This window comes from Falco punctatus (genome assembly GCF_963210335.1).
Source record: "Falco punctatus genome assembly, chromosome: 15".
NCBI classification, from domain to species: domain Eukaryota; kingdom Metazoa; phylum Chordata; class Aves; order Falconiformes; family Falconidae; genus Falco; species Falco punctatus.
This window is the reverse complement of record NC_137595.1, coordinates 7,540,727-7,558,098: the sequence shown is the minus strand read 5'-3', so window position 1 is coordinate 7,558,098 and position 17,372 is coordinate 7,540,727.

Genomic DNA, 17,372 nt, shown 5'->3' with positions numbered 1-17,372 from the left:
TCTGCCCATGCAGTGATGGCTGGAGGTGCCCAGGCTGTGCAAGGGCTCCTGGCACCCCCGGCGCTCTGGGGATGCGGGCAGTGCTGCTGGGCGCTGCTCACCTCTGCTCATGGGTGCAGCGGGGCTTCTGCAGCAGGGGCAGGCTGGGAGCCGCTGGTGGGGTGCCTGCAGGGCAGGGGGACACGGGCATGGCAGGGGCAGGTGTGCACGTGGGCGCGTGTGTGCATATATATGTATGTGCATGTGCGTGCATATGTGCATGTGCATACGCCTGGGCATGGGTGCGCATGTGTGTATGCGTGCATGCATGTGTGTGCATGTACATGCATGGGTGTGCATGCACGTATGCGTGTGCATGCACTCACTGCCAGCCCTCAGCAATGCGGTGTGAAGGCCAAGTTCTCCCACGGAGGACTCCGGCATCCCGTGCCTGTTGTGCGCAGAGCCTTGCCCCAAAATTGGCCCAGCCAGGAATTTCCTGACTAATTTTTTTTACTGAGTTGAAAAATTTCCATTTGTTGAAATCATATCATTTCTTCATGGAAATGAACCCATCTTAAGAAAGGCTTTCAGAAATCCACTGTGAAGTTTCTAGTCTGAACAGGATGAGGCTCCCTGGTGTAGAGGAGCTGGCATGGACTGTTTTTCCAAGCTGTTTACTCTAATAAAAACCCAGAGTGCATCATGCACTAATTAAAATTGCACTGAAAAAAAGAAAATCCACATCGAGTTTTGCTCAGGGTGAGAAATGGAGAAAGAAATTGCTTTTAGCGGGTCTGGTGCTGGCTTCGTGAGTGTGTTGGGGCAGCGCTGCCTGCAATCTGGGGGTAAATCTGAGTGGGACAGAAGCGGAGCTGCTGAATAGCTTGGGGAAGGCGTTGGGCATGTGTGTGTGCAGGGGCTGTGTGTGCCCTGGTGTGTGCCAGCTCCCTCCAAAGGGGTTTGGGCTCCCCGGGGCAGCAGTCGCTCCTCACCCTGCAGCCCTGCAGCAGCTCTGGGACCAGACCCCTTCCCTTAACGCAGCCGCAGTCACTTGGGGATGTAAAACACACCAGAGGTTTTTAATATTTGAGAGGCTAATAACAGGAGGGAATCGTATTGATGGGTGAAAGACAGCAGGTTATTTGAAGGAGAAAAATCACTTTTTAATGGAAAGCAGTCGCAGGTAGCCTTTGAAAACACCTGAAAGGCTTTGGAAATCTAAATGCAGCAAAACTGTACAGACAGGAGGTTTGTCTTTCTTCACTTTTCACCAGAAAGTTTTGCTTCCAAAGCTTTTGTTATTCACTGGAAACTGAAATATCTGAAAACATTTTCTTTTCCTGTCAAAACTGCAGTTTCAAAGGAAAACTTTGGAGCAGCTCTACTGAAAGATGGTTATGATTACAGGAAAGAATTACAGCCGTGCCGTTAAGCAGACATAATTGATCAGCCTAGCAGCGATCTTCACAATATCCCCCACTCAAGGCACAGGAAACACTGCAAATACCACTCGTAAACCAAATTAGGCATTATCATTTTATTACTGTTTTAAGGTAAATGTCAAGCTTTTTAATGGCAATCACTGTAACTCTGGCAGGAGTCGGGCGTCTGAATTAGCTGGAAGAGGTGAGAACCTCCCAGGGCTGGGAGTTAATAAAACTCAATAAATATCACCGGTCCCTTCCAGGGCTTGGCAAGTGCTGGGGATGGAGCAGCTGGGGTGAGCGGTGGGGGGTGCAGGGGGTCCTGCCACTGGGCTGGAGACCTTGTTTTGCTGCAGCCTGCAAAAGTGGGCACTGGTGGCCCGGAGGGATGGGGAGCTATGGGAGAGAGCACACGCAATGCATGCATACACATGCATGCACACACATGTCCACACATGCACGCACATGGAGCCCCATAGCCAGATCACAGCCATGTGCCCAAGCCCCCATACAGGGCAGGGAGCAGGATGAGACCCCTCTACACTGCCGCTCTCCATAGAGACTGTTATAAATATCCAGCCTTGAACCAGAGAGTTTGATGGCAGCAAAACCCTGTGCAACCCAAATTGTCCTTCCCCTCTGCAGTTGTGGGCTGTGCAACAGCTGCTGGATCCCGACAGGGAGGTGGATGCTTGGGATGCAAACAGGGACAGAAACCGCAGGATGATGCTGGTCAGGAATGGTTTTTTCCCCTTCCATTCCCCAGTGTTCTGGCTCAGCATTCAGGGTTTCAGAGAAAGAAAAAAAAAATGGATTTTCCATGAAAAGACAACAATGTTTTTGAGAAAAAACCCTCAATCTCTTTAAGATGACAATCAGGTTCTCTGTATAAAAAGCAGTTCCGATGGAAATCTCCCATCAGTGCCAATGAGTAGGGAACAATCACTAATTTTCCTTGAAGCTAATGAGCACGAGTATATATGACAGGGGAGAATTTAATCTGATGTGAACTGAAGAAGAGAAGCAATACTGATATTAATGTGTGACTAATTGATACCCAGAAGAACATTTGAAATGATTAAAAGGCATTTGATTTTTATACAGGACAATAAGAGGCTCATTGGCTATGACTGGTGCATCCTTTCAGTTTTCTACTTCTTGCTCTAATTTGCCCAGAAAAATCTATCATATCTGCAGCATAGCTTGACGGCTGCATAAAACCTCTGTGCCTGGAAATGTTATACCAAGAAATTCCTCCTGGACAACATGAAGGTTTGTACACAGTGTGAAAGGGGGCAAGAAGCCCAGCAGAAATAAAATAGGTCCCTGAACCACTAAAAAGCAGCTCCCCAAAGCAGTGGGGCTCAGGCAGCAACATCCAGCCGAAAACCCATCGTGATTAATACGGTGCTCTTTGTTATAATGAAAAACCCATTAAGGTCAGTGGCAGCATCTCTGAGCAGCACTAAATTGGAACGATGGAGACAGTAAAGTTAAAAATGAGCCATAATATTAATGTGGATAGTGAATTAATTGGGCAATTCCATAGGTAGTAAGTAAATCATATCATTTACCGCTGGACGCAGCGCCTCACAGCTCTCGCTGCAGGGTGGTGTGGTGGCAGTGGTGGCACCTGCTCCCGGATGGAGCTGAGGGCACAGCACAGAGCCACAGCACCCAGGGACACCACTGTGCCTGCCCCTGCCAGTCCTGGGCCCTTCTCCTTGGCTGCCACTGGGAGGTCTCTCAGTCAGCGTGATGCCTCTCACTTTGCTCTTTTAGGTGCTCCAGCCCCAAAATATGCCCAGAGTGCTGGCTTACAGCTTGTCTGGGGTGCTGCATCCACGGTCCAAGGTGTCTGTCCCCTGGTCCTGCAGCCGTGGTCCAAGGTATCCATCCCCTGGTTCTGAATCCACAGGCCAAGGTGTCCGTCCGCTGGTCCTGCAGCTGTGCTCCAAGGTGTCTGTCCCCTGGTTCTGAATCCACAGTCCAAGGTGTCCATCCGCTGGTCCTGCAGCCGTGGTCCAAGTGTCTGTCCCGCTTTGCTGTTGCACACAGAAAGCTTGGAGCAGGCTGCTGGCGGATTTACAGAACAGCTATTCCCCCGCTGTGGGTCTCTCAGGAAGGGCTGCCTCGCCTTTGGGAGATATGTGCAGTGCCATCACACAGCCCTCAGCCTTCTCCTGCTGCTTTTGTGTCTTGGGCTGGGACCTCCTGTGGGAGCAGAGGGCAGTGATTTATACCAGGGTGAAGCATTTACACGTATGTCGGTTGGGCTGCCGGCTCCCTCCCCACTTCCAACATCCTGGACAACAAATAGAGAAAGGGAAAAATCATATATAAAAGGAAATTGCTCATTAGGCAGTGCCTGATTATACAGAACAGTCTTTGCTTCAAACCATCCCATTTTCTGTAACATTTGCCAGATGAGAGGATGCATACCTCCTCTTATCAACTAGCCACATATGGCCTCAGCTGAAGGGAGGTTTCAGTAATTGGCCTATTCATCATTCATTGTTTATCTTAAGTTCACATTGTTGTAGGGAACTCCAGAGACATCCTTGATTTAAGTTAAGAAACTTAATCATTATGATAAAACTGCTCGGGGAGTTGGACTTCATGTTGGAGATGCACGTGGCCATGTGGCACGCCGGCAGCCTGTAGCCACAGCAGATTATTCAAAACTGACAAAGCTTTTGGAGAGAATAGAAGAAGATAAATTCATGGTGGCCGTTCCGATGAAGCTGCTCAGAAGGTTATTACTAGAGACACACACTTCTCCTTGCTCACAGCCCGTGAAAAATCCCACTCCTCCAGGCTCTGGGGGACGTCTACCTCATTGCTGCTGTTGCGACTCCCTCGTCAACAGAAGTTATTAACAGCGCCGGCGAATTTTATCCAAATGCTGGTTTCATCTTGATAAATAACAATTTCATGTCTCTGTTCTACTAGATGACTGCACGGTTTTATTTCAAACACTTAACTTCAGAAATGCTTCCCTGTGCACAAAGCTGAGCTCATCTACAGAATATGTGCTGAGCAGTTTTTATTTTCACCAGGCTTTGAATATCTGTAATGCAAAGACCAAACCCATAATCCCGCACTATCGTAAGTCACTTCTCCCAATAAAGAGCTGCTTCCTACTGGGAGTGCTAAAATGTAATTGAAAGCTACATGTGTATTGGTGTTACACCAAAAAGCATTTTATTAAAAATAGTTTAAGGGGTGTTCAGATCCGAAAAAATAGTCTACAGCTCCTCTTGGAGGTGCTAGAAAGGAAACCAAGAAGAGGATAACTTGGGGAGCGAGGGGTCAGTGCCTCCCCCTGCCTTGCAGTAACTGCCCCCCTGTCGGGGGGTTCCATACTCATGGCAGCAGACAGATGCTCAGGGTGATGCAGGCGCTCCGTGGGCAGCAGTTAATTGCCAGCCTGCTTAGTTAGAAGCCAGTAATTTTGTGATGACCGTGCCTGAGGTGCAGGGGGAAGGAGGTGGACAAGGCCAGCCTGGTTTCTCGAGGAAGTGCTGATGTCGTGCTGCGAGCGTGTGGATGCTTTGTAGGAGGGATGGATGCTCTGGGTTTCTCCAGCAGCAGTGATAAGCCCAGCGGTGGGGGAAAGGCACCAGGTTCCCCTCTGAGGGACAGCAGGGTCCGTATCTCACCTTGGTCGTGAACTCAGCAGCGGGAAACCCACAGGGAGAAGGACATTTTTGGCAAAAATGGCTGCATCGTACTGGGATTGCGTGAAGAGAATAAGCAGTGTATTACCACTGTTTAGTAAAACTAAAATATTTAATATTAACATATTGAACATTTCCTACTGCATCAGTTCAGTGTCACATAGGCTCCTGTGTTCTTTTACACTGTCGCCCAATATACGTATTAATGTTGTTTACTTACTAAAGCAAGTAAAGACAGAGTTGAGATTACTCCTGAATGCTACTAATCAAAAAGGAATCCATTAAATTGAAGAATTTGAACACAGTTAATTTTTCTTTGATTGTCACTAAATCTCCCATTGATGTCCTTTGCAATTAATTGAGCTGCGGTGCTGCAAGCATCATCTCTCATCCTCTGAGACCACATACTGCCGCAGCATCCCAGCAATGGGAGGATGGATGCCCTGGTCTCCCAAGTGTGCCGAGGTTTCTGGGGAGATCCTGAGGCTCAGGAGAGGGGGTTTGCCTGGTCCTTTCTCAGTGATGTCTCCACATAACCTGACCTGCTTCCCCTGCCTCTTGAGCTCAGCTGTTGCCTTTCTCAGCTCTCAGTCAAGCTGTTCACGGCTCCAGGGTCCTTTTGGAAGAAAAGCAGCTATTTTAAAAATCAATAAAATAAATAAAATGAATCAAAGTCAGCATGATTGCCCATCTCTGCCACAAATAGAATGAAGCAGTGGAAGGCTCTGCAACTATGAATTTTGGGGTTCATCAGCTGATGCTGCTGTGGGCTGGTTCCCCTCCAGATGTTCACCAGCAGGTGGGTGGGCCCTAGGGGGGCTGGGTTGTGGGGTTATTTCAGCAGATATGCTTCCACCTAGGGCACCAGGTGTTCCCCACGAGCAAAGGTGGTTGGAGCCAATGCTGCTCAGCTGCTCCTGGTTGGGAGGGTATACAGGGGCTGGGATGGCAGCAGAGAGAGTTTGGGCTGTACCGCTGCTGACCCTCGGCTGCCTGAGGAGGGGCTGCGGGGCTCTGAGCATCTTCAGGAGTGCAGGGTGCTGAGGATCAGCAAGGGGAAATTGGGACAATTATAGATGAAAAAAGCAGGAGACAGAGCAGGGAAGAGGTTCCTGTGTGTGCAGGTGAGGTGGGAGCTGTGGGGTCACGGCAGTGCTGTGGGCATTACCCAGTCTTGTTGCTGTAGGGGAACAGTACCTGTGCCAGGCTGGGCTGTGTGCCCGCACTGCGCTGGTGGAAGGGGATCTCCTCCCCCCCCCCCCGCCTCCTCCTCCTCCTCCTCCTCCTCTGCAGCTTCCTCTCCGCCTCAGCCATGTGTGATCGCAGATGGCCCGCAAAGGGGGTGTGGAGGGGAGACAATAAGCATATTGGTGATGATGTACCGTGGCATGCGCTGCTCGCCCGCCTGCGAGAGCGGGCTGGCTGCTGGGGGCCATGGGCACGGTGTTCCTGCCATGCTTCCTCCTGCCCGGTGCCGTGTGGGACCAGCCTTTGGAGGCAGCCATCTCCTGGGGCTGCTGCCTGACTGGTGGCAAGCCAGAGGGTTCCCAGCGCTGCAGAGTGGTACTGGGAGCTGCTGTGGGTTGTCCTATGTCCCAGTAGCTGATGTCCCACTGCTACTGGGGGTCCTGCTGAAACACAGGTGACTTGGCTATTGCCCTTTCCAGAGGTGCCAGAGTCCTGGTGCGCTGACCCCTGGACGGGGCTCTCCTCATGACCATCCTGGGGTTTGTGGGAGAGCTGGCTCGTACCCTGTGTGGTGCTGGGTCACTGATGCTGTGGCTGGCCCCATTCTGTGCCCTACAAGCTTGCTGCTCCCTTCCCCTGCACCTGGGCTGGCTGCAGCTCAGCTCTTACTGACTTGGTGAGCCTTTGCCTTTGGGGTTGTGACCGCACACTTCAGCGGTGTGCCTGCCTTTGCCTTCCACCTGATGTGCCCACCTGCAGCAGGCTGAGCCCAGCCCTGTGTGCCTTTGGAGCAGTCTGGCCATGCAGCAAGCATCTGCGTTGCCTCCTCTCAGAGGTGACACCTTGCACTCTCCTTCCCTCCTGTTGAGGCTCTTATCTTTTTTTCCTAACATCAAGGCTCGAAGCTCCATCTCGCTCTATTTCTCTCCTGTTGCTCTGCTCCCCCATTGCTATACCTGGCAAGTATTTTTTTTTCCCCTCCCACCCTGCCAAGGTGCTTCCCTTCTGCTGGATTTTTCTCTCCACTTTTGCTTTGTTCCTGCTCTCCTGCGTGGTTCCTCCCGCCTCCTCTTTGCTCTTTCCCTCTCTGAGCCACCTGCCACGATCTTCTCCCATCGCACCCCCAGCATCTCCCCCGCTCCCTGGCTGCCTGGGCATTGCAGCAGGAGGGGGCTGCAGCCCTTGGGATGGGGGATGCACCCCCCTGCCCCATGCTGGGCTGCCTGGCCCAGGGGTCTGCATCCAGGTCTGTTCCCGGTGAGGTGTTGGCTGGCGTTGGAAATTCCTGGGAGAACCTGCTTAACTTTGCTGTCAGATGTGGTGATTGGTTTCTGCCTTTTTACATATTTTTTTTTTGTCCTGTGAGAAACTGCTCACTAAAGAAAGCACATTTTTCTTGCTTACTGGGAGTTCCTGTTTGTCATTTTTATAAATCAGTGTTTATTGGCCTAATTATTGTAAATGCAGAGCCCAATAAAGGTGACTGTGATTGCAATATCTGATAATGAATTTTATAACAAACCTGCTGAGCCTGAAAGCTGCCAGCAGGAAAGACGTTATGTCAGGTTAATGACAGAGGAGAAATCCTCCCAACTAAGCCTTTTTCCAAGGCATGAAGGGTCTCTGGTGGAGGCGGCTGGGTGTCCTGCTGGGCTGGGGCACCTCAGGCTGGTGGGGTCTGGCCTTCCAATGCTGCACCCTAAAGCTTTTGGGGCTCCTTCACTGCCTCCCCAGCCTTGCCCTGACTGAGGTGGGGGGGATGCTTTGGGCATGCAGAATGGAGGGCTCTGAGGATTCTGGGCTCCTGCTGGGCTCAGGACCTGCTCTGGGTGTGCAGACACCAGGCAGCAGCACTTAGAGGTGCTGGTGCCTCTGCTCCTGCTTCCCCTCCATCTGACTTAATCCCACCATGCAAATGCTGAACGCAAGGCACAGGGAAAGCAGCTTAAATAGCACCTAAAGCTAGCTCAACTCCAACTGCTGTAAATAGATTAATTTAAAGAAAATCAATTGAGCTCTGCAGGGGTAGGTTTTCCAATAGAGATGCTGGCGCCTGCTCTAACCTCATGCCCTTATGTGTGCCCTGGGTGAGGGGCAGGATCCTCTCCCTGCATCCAGCCCAGCCTGCTGGGGGGTGGGGGGGCGAAGCAGCTCCCCTGCCCACACTCGGCATGTGTGGGGCTGCCCCTCTCCCCCCCACCTCGTCCTGCCCATGGTGTCTGCTGGGGTGGTGCAGGTGAAGAGTTATTTTTTGGGGAAAGTGATCCTGCTCCTGCGAGACCCTCCTGCAAGATGTCGGTGGGGGACAGGGGGGATTCAGAGGCTCCTCATGGGGCGTCCAGATAGTCCGGTGCAATGCTGTTGATGCATCTGATGCTTGAGTGAGGGTGAGGAACCGGGGGCTCATGCTGATGTATGGTGCCTGCCCTTGCCTCCACACACTGCCTATGGTGCCCCAAGCTCTTGCTTTGTCTTGGTCCTTCTTGATGTTTGTGATGCTCCTGGGCAGAGTCAGTGGCAGCTGCCCATGTGCCTGCTCCCTGGGCATGGCTCTTTCCCAGGGTTTGAGCCCGGGTCTGCAGTTGAAGCCACAAGTGTTGGGCTCTGGGTTTCGGTCAATGTGTGACAGCTGCCGGCTCTGCTGAGCCCGGTCTGTGCTGTTCTGCGTCCAGCTGATCGGGGGGCTGGCTCTGTCCTGCTGCAGGAACTGGTGTGACCATCGGACCCAGAGCGTGGCTTCATCCTGCTTCAAAACCGGGGCTCGGAGGGTTTGGTTTAATTCACCTACCAGCAGCAGGAATTGAGTGCAAAAGGCAAAGAAGAAAAACTAGAAAAGAACCTGTTTTCTTTTAAATAATGCAGAGAAACATGGGGGAGGAGGACGGCGTACAAATGTGATTTAGTCCTTTGCCCCTATGTTATTTGCTGCTGGTTGCCAGTGTACCCCAGCTGTGTCTTGGGGGACTGAGGGAATTGCTTGCTCTCTGTAATGTGCGGATGCCTGTGCTGAGTCTTCCCTCCCAAACCGTCAGCAAGGGGCTAGAGAAGGTGGTGTGGTTTTTTTTTTGTATCTTTAATATTTGGTTGGCAGCTGCTGTGTTTGATGCTACTCAGTGTGAGAGCAAATTGGATTAACTGAAACATATTTACCAGGATAAGCAGGGGAAAAAAACATGTGCAGGGGTTGTTTGCAGAAACTGGTGTCTGCGGAAGGTGGCTGAGCCCCTGAGAGGTTCCCAGACCCTGGCCTTGCTCTGAGGCTGGTGGGGGGACTGGGGGGAGCACAGACCCATCACCCAGTGCCCCCGCAGCCCTTCCCCAGCAGGATCTCCCTAGTGGCAGTGTGACAGTGATTTATTAGTGTTAGCTGCCACACAGGCGAGAATGCTTGTCTTCAGCAGATAAGGCTTTCAGCAGTGTGGTCAATAAGAAGAGGACATGGATACCTTGGGAAAATTTGCAGAGAAATTTGGGAGGCATTTCTGTTTGGATAAATTAGAGTACCAAGCACTATCCTCATCACAGCATGAAAAAAGCGAGCTGTGGCTTGGTGCTCCTGCGCCAGCCATGACTGAGTAACTTGTCATCTCTGCACCTGGAAATGACCCTCCCTGGCCCAGGAGGGGACAAGGGCACAGGAGAGATGCAGACAGAAGTCCTTGTTGCTGGAGGCAAAGTCAGAGGCAGGAGGCCGGCGTCTGTGGTTTCCCCTGCCTGATGCTCAGCTAGTTGCCAAAAGCATTGCCAGGGCAATATCCTGCCCTGCTCCCTGCTCAGCCCACAGAGCGCTATTATTTCATTAATCTCATGTCATCTCCTCCTTGGCTGATCCAGTTGCAATATTGCAGAAATAACTTTACACCGCTCCCCGAGGAGGAGCAGACTTCAGAGGCCATGAGAGCTCTTCCCTCTCCTCCCTGCTCGCAGTGGGCTGCGATCCCTAACGCTGCCAGAAGGTTTGCAAAGTCTTTGATTCCTTCTAACTCTTAAAGTCAGGGATGCATAAAAAGCAGCTCATGCAAAAAACCCAACCAGTTATTATTATCATCAAACCCTTCAAAATCCCAGGGCAACTTAGCAAGGTCTAGATGAAGTCACATCCCCATCCCAGACACCAAAATGTCACATCGCATCGGCCGACGCCGGCAGATGCTGTCAGGCAAGTGGTGTTGCAGATCATTCCCCATTCCCTTTGTGTACCCAGCTTCCTCGGATGCTCAGCTTGCTTCTCCCCCGAGTTACTACCCAGACCACATGCTGCTCCTGCTGCTTGTGCCATCCCAGAGTCGTGGTCCCTCTGGCTCTTGCTCGGGCGGGAGCGTTCGTGGGATGCTGGTTTGTGGAGCCTCATTAGCTGCAGATAAATGAGGAGTCAGGTGAATTCTTACTCCAATTCCTAAAATACTGTTTTTAATGCATAATATATGTCTGCGGGTAAATCTCTGTTTCTATTTAAATGTGGGGAAGAGTGTGCTGCTGAATTTTAAGTACATTATCACAGAAAACAATGACTGTGCTGAGTGAATGACATGTCTAATGAATATAGCCTGGCATCTCCACTTCCTCGTGCTGGTGCAGCCTCCATTAACTGCACAGATTTTTTTTTTTCCCCAAGCACAGTAGTGACAAATTATACGATCAATATGGAGACTGATCTGTGGTCTAATCTTGCTTAGCCCCAGTAAGCCCAGGATTGATCCAGATCTAATCTTGCTTATCCTGGACAAACCCAGGAACAGATCCAGATCCTAAGGTAACGCATCCCATGCAAATCCAGGATCGCTCTATCGATTTGCTGGCATTGTCACTCTGGTTTTGCCTTGCTGCAGAGGGGTTTATCGGCATTATCTGCCCCCTGACATGTAACTGCGATCAAAGCAGTCATCTTGATTAATTGGTGGCAGCGAGTGCCTGGCATCTCTGGCTGCAGGGCTGCGATGGCTGCTCCACCTGCGGGGCGGTGGGGCTTCTGAGGTAGGAGTGGCACGGTAGAGGGAGGAGGTTAAGGTGCTGGGAATCAAGGCACCCTCCGTTCATGTTTCACCTGACCTGTGAGAGCTTTTCTTTGCTGTCAGAGGTGGTCACAGAGCTATGGGTGCCTGCAGAAGGTGCAGTCTGTGTAGGTGAGGATCCTGCTCCCACCTAGAGTGTTCCTTGGTCTCCTCTCAGGCCCTGGAGGTCTCCTGACCCTCCGCCCATGGCTTTAGGGAGCAGAAGGGCCATGACATCCAACTGTCCCCTTACTTGGTTGCGTGGCCCTGCAAAAAAGCTGGTCTTTGCAGCCCACCAGCCCTGCGTGTAGCCCACAATCAGTGGGCTCCAGCACACACAGGTCTGCTTGCTCCCGTGAGGCAAGGGGCTTCTGCTGCCTTCCGGTAACTCTGATAACCTCAGGAAGAAAAGGAAAAAAAAGAAAAAAGCAATTACCTTCTGGGGTGGAATTTCTCCAGCCTTTACTCAGCCCACTGGGGAATTTGTCAGGAACATGGACTGCAGTTTTATTCAGCTATTCCTGAGTTATACCAGCACAGGGAAAATGGCATGTCTCACAGCTTGATGTTTTTCTGATGTCTTTGCTCTCAGGTTTTGAAAAAAACACCAGACCCCAAAAATCTTCATTCAAAACGTAAAACTTGCCCTTAGCTTAATTCAGTGGAGACTCAAGCAGCTGCTTCTGCATCTTAGAGAGAAGAGGCCTCACGCTATTAACATGTCTAAAGAAATAGGATGTAGAAATAGGAAGATCTCCTGTCTTTTAAGAGCTGTACTCTGTGCTGTTCCTGGCATGAGTGGTGCAAATGGGCTGCAAATAGGTTGCAGGTGCTAACCCACTGGGCTTAAAGGGGGCTTGTACTCCAGCATCTCAAGAGGAGGTGCTGGGCGGAGGTGGTGAGGGGCTCTCTCCCATCCTACAGCTTTCACAGACATATGCAGGTGTATTGTCAGAGGCTGGGCTTCCATGCTGGGGGACCGAATCCTGGAGGCTTGGTGCCAAAGCTGAGCTGCAGCTGTGTCTGTAGCCTGGACCCATATTTTGTAGAGTGTTTTGAGCTGAAAAGTGCTTTAGTGGTGTAAACGTAACCTAGAAGGTTCTCAAATGCTCCAGAAATATTCTCTGGGAAAATGATGCCTTGCTCCCTCCTTTCTCTCAAATGAGAAATAATTCCAAATTCATCTAAATGTGTTTTTCTAATCAAAGGGGCCACTTTGTACTTCTGAATCCGAGGGGAGGGGATGGGAGCACGAGTAAAACAAAACTCCTTAGTGCTGCGTTTGCGAGATAGATCTCCCGTGGCTAAATCCATCTGTGTTTCTCCTTTGGCATGAGCAGAAGGATCTTCCCACTGCAGCTGGGCACTTCACAGGCTTAGCTGGTGCACAGGGAGGAGGAGGAGGGTGAAACGCTGGAGTAGCCCAGGTTTCTATGGCAGTGTGTGCAGCAGCCGCTCTCCTTATCTTTCCAACTTGATCGGGAGAAATTGCTTTTCTCAATTTTAATTTCAGCTGAGCTGAGCAGGATAAACAAAGGGAGGTGCAGGCAAAGCAGATGGTTTGTCACAGAGCACGGAGCAGGCAGGAAGACTGTGCAGCTTTTTATAGCATATAATGGCCTTTCCTTGCATCTAGCTATCCATCACCATATAATTCCCGAAATAAACTGGGCTTGTGCAGTATATGTGAAATACCCAAATGTTACAGCAGGTTTGGAATATTCAGACCGCAGAAGTTTCGGCAGTGGCTGGCAGCATCCACACAAAAGCTTTCTGCTGGTCAGTGTCAGCTCCTTGTTTGGAAAACCCCGTGGTGGCTGCTTGTCCCATAGCTGGGGCAGGGAAGCTCCACCGTGTCTGGGGTGAGACTTTCTTCTGCAGTTTGACAGATGTGGCAGTCACCAGTGCTCCTCCTTGGTGTAACCAGGATTAAACAAGGGGTTTGTGTCTTACCCCACAGTTCTCCCTTCTGAGTACACCAGCCAGGGTCACCTCAGGTGTCCTGGCCCAGGTCAGGCAGGTGGCTGGAGAAGCAGGGAAAGGAGCCATCTCATGGCCCTGCTCTGCGTTTCCTTGCCTGCGTGGTGATCTCACATACACGGAGCTTTGTTATCCATGCAGGCATTGATGGCAGCGTGGAGAAGCTGTGCTGGGTGCCCACGATGACCTCCCGCCGTGTTGCCTGCCCTGGTATGGGTGCTCCTACCGCAGGGTGCATTTTGGTGACGGGCTGTCCTCTCGTGCCCTCCAGCTGCATTCCCCTCCACCCTTCTTCAGCTCCGGCAGCATGGTCCCACCGTGGCTGTGTGCTGGGAGGGTGGCCGGAGTGTGTGCCCCATGGTGCTGGCAGGGAGTTGCCTGCAGCCAAGTGGCTCTGACGCTGCTGCTGTGGCACCGTGTCCAGACCAGCTGGGGAGATGTGATCTTTCCTGGAGCTGGTGCTCTCAGAGCATGGCACAGATTGGTGGATATTTGTTTCAATAAGAACCATGCTGGTGTTTGCAAACCCTTTTAAATTGCTCTCAGCAAGCGCTTCTGCATCTGGAGCAAAGTCTGCTTGCAGAAAAGCCTGCAGAAAGAGGAGGTCTGGGGGGTGGCAGTAGGAGCCTGAATCCTTGCCAGGTTTCCATCCTGCAGAGTGTGTCGAGGCCAGAGCAGGGACATGCTGTGGCTGCTGCCTGCCTGCCTTTGAACATTAGGCAGGCAGACCCTGCTTCGAAACATCCCCATTAAAGCATCCCTGTGCAATTTCAAATAATGAGCAAATATGAAGAAAATCAAAGGATGTTTGAACTTCATTAATGAACAGAAAGAGAGCTAAAAGTTTCCAATAAACCGTTTGCTGCAAATTCACAGGATACTTAAACCAGCTCTGTCTGTTCCAGCTCAGGTTCTGCAGGTGCCTGAAGCCGTGCAAATCTCGGCACCTGAATGGTGGCAGCAGCCAGAGCCTGGCGGGCAGAGCTGCTGGCGGTGGCTGTCATTGCTGGAGATAGGTGACTTACTCAAAATCTGAGCGAGCGTGTTACGTTTCTGCATGTGGGCAGGGATGTCCCTTGGGAGGGCCGTGGGGGACAGCCCGCCTGTGCTGCTGGCCTCTGTACCAGTGAGGAAAGGGAAGGTACAGTCCTGGGCTTGTGTTAAAACAGAGTTCAAAGCAGGCTCCCGAGGGGAAACCAGCTTGTGTTAAAGAGGACGGTCTCCGTGGCATTTGTGTGTGTTGCAGGAGACCTGTTTAGTATTTATTTCCCTCTCTTTGCTGTTCACAGGAGGCTGGCTGACAGCGCCGCTGGCCGTGCAGGCTTCGCTACCCGGGTGCGGAGCAAGCCCACCCTGCCAGCCGCCCGGGCGAGCTGTGCGGGCAGCGCTGGGGCACCCAGCCCGCGGCAGCCGCTGCCTTGGTTTGCGAAGGCAGGCAGAATCTCAATGAGCTGTGCTTTCCTTCAGCATCTCCATCATGGGTGGCTGCTCAGGCCTTCCCCCACAGCCAGGCGGATGCAGAACGGTTGAGCCGGGCTCTGCGGTGCTGAGCCCCCCACCTGCACCCCTCCCAGCATCACACAGGGTTAGGGTTGTCCTGTGTGGGGTGCGGAGGGGCTGCATCATGATGGTTCCCACTGGTGGCTTTCTCCATCAGGACCCTTGGCCATCACCCAGTGCCAGCCCTGGCTCCACAGTGCCGTCAGCTGATTAGCTTGCTAATTAAAGTGAATGATGATGATAGGGCTGAGGTATATGTTAAATCTCTACCAGGAAGGGTGTGTTTTTACATAGCACAACATGTAACTCTGCCACGTGGTCTAGGCTGTACTTGCTGCTTTTTCCTTTGAGCATGGTACCTGCCTTCACTTTAATGATTATTTATTCCCTGGCTGCAGGAGAGCTCGCTGCCCTGAATCAGAGCCTCAGCTCCGCTGCATGAGGGTCTTGGGCACCGGGTGGAGAACCAGGGAGGGGATATTTCAGGAGGACATGCACATGGAGCTACTACGGGTGACAGCTTTCTCTAGGATCCTGGTGCATTCCCCATTGGTGCCCAAGCCTGGATCTCTGGTCCCAGCTCTGCATGACATATGTCCCTGGGCTGCTGCTACCCACTGCATCTCGCTGCTTTTTAACAGAGCTGGGGTGGTGGCAATGGCATGTCTCATCGTTGCAAAAGCTGGCTGGCAGTCTCGCTGCGGCACGCTTTGCTGCTCCTGAGCATGTAACATGTCGGAGCGGGTCTTGTTTAAAAGGCAGCTTCTCTGTCAGGTAGGAAGCTGTCCCTCCCCAAGTGCCCCCCCTCGGTTTCAGGGGTCACTCGTGATTGAAGAAATACAGAATTTCCAAAAATACCCTCAAATAGAAGACCAGTCCCTCAGTCTTGTTTACATCACCTGTAAACAAGATGAACCCGGAGAACAGATGCACCTTCTACTGTTAATAGATTAAAATTATAGATGATCACAAAATAGCAGTGTACAGAATAAATGCTTAGCTGATGTAAATTACTTTTTCCTCTACTTCCTTCCATTAGCCACTGACCATTTACCCCAGGCAGAGCTCTGTCCCTGGGAAACACCTGAGATGGATGCGGAGCTGCAGGCTGGGTAAGTGCTCGGTAAGACAGCACTCCTGATGGACTGAGATGAGATGTGTGAAAATCAGAGGGACTGTGAGATGGAGGATGCTACTTGTCATATTATCTCCAATTCTTAAAAGAAAAGACAAAGAAAGAAAAAAATGAAGAAAACTGTCCTACCTTTTGTGGTCTTCTGTGCATCACCTGCTCCAGGGCAGGAGTTGGCCTGCAGACCAGTGAGGAAAGTTTGCAGCATTGGCAACAACACTGTGTGATTCAGGAGTGATCCCTTAAACAAGATTATTATTCATTTTACCAGGCACAGCTATCCATTATGGTTAATAAAACACCGCATAAGTGTTTCTCAGCCTGATCCAAACAATAAATCTTGTGGCCCAGCTGGACTCAGTTTCATCCTTAGCCTCGCACCGGAGGATGCGTTGGCACCAGCAGACACCGCGACTTGCGTGGACAGCCAAGATCTGCCTCTTACTTGCCAAGGTGAAGAGCGATGTGAGCATGGTTGCCACCTCCCCGCTGCATCCTTCTCTGAAGAACAGGGTCTGTGTTGGCCGTAGCTGTGGTGGTACACTGGCCCAGGGTTCTGTGGGGAAGGCAGCTCTCTCACCCTGCACACCTGCTCCACGGTGGGTGGGTGGCCTCTTGAGGGACCACACTTCAGGCTTTTGCACTGCTGGAGCTGTGGCTGCTGTTTCGGCTGCTGAGAGGGTGATGTCTCATTGCCCTGGAGCAAGTGAAGTCTGCAGGCTGGTGAAGGAGAGGGGGACCAACCCAAGCTGCAGGAGGAAGGCTTTGTCCTGGCATTCCTGCTGAAAATGAGGTCCAGGAAGTTGTTGTGGGGATGCACCTGATGCGAGGATAATGACAAGGCTGTCTGCATGTGCTTGTGCTGCTCAGCAGCCTGCACTGCGGGAGGATGGGAGCCAGCAATCCTGCCTGCACACTGGCCTTTGCATCCAGCATCATGCCTGTTCTGCAAGGTGCCGGGAATGGCTGGAGCAGTGTCGGGGTCCAGGCAGCGGCAGGAGCTGGTCCCTGCCAGGATGCAGTTACCCCACAAATAAGGAGCAAGCACTGCGTGGCTCGGGGTGACAACCTGCGCCAGCACTTCTGCTGCCAGCACCTGCTCTGCAGCGTGCTGGCGGCTGGCTGGGGGGCTCTGCTCCCGGCCATCCATCTGGCATCTTTTTGAGACACCACACTCATTTTTTTGCCATGCCAAAACAAATCCTAGCAGACTATTAATCACTGGCTTGGAACAGCATCCACCCTAGGTTCGGTTATGGTAAGCTATGCCAGCCCTTGTCTGACATCATGTAGTCATTTGAAGAAGCCATAATTACAGCAATTGTTAGGCATTTTTCTAGCCTTTTCTGCCTTCTCTTGTAGGTAATGTTATGTGACAAATCTCTCTCCCTGACATTCACATCTCTGAGTGCTCTGCTGAAGCGCCACCGGTCGCCCAGCTGTGTTGCGGTGCAGGAACATCAGGCTCGCCGCAGCCAGTGCAGGTGGAGTGCCA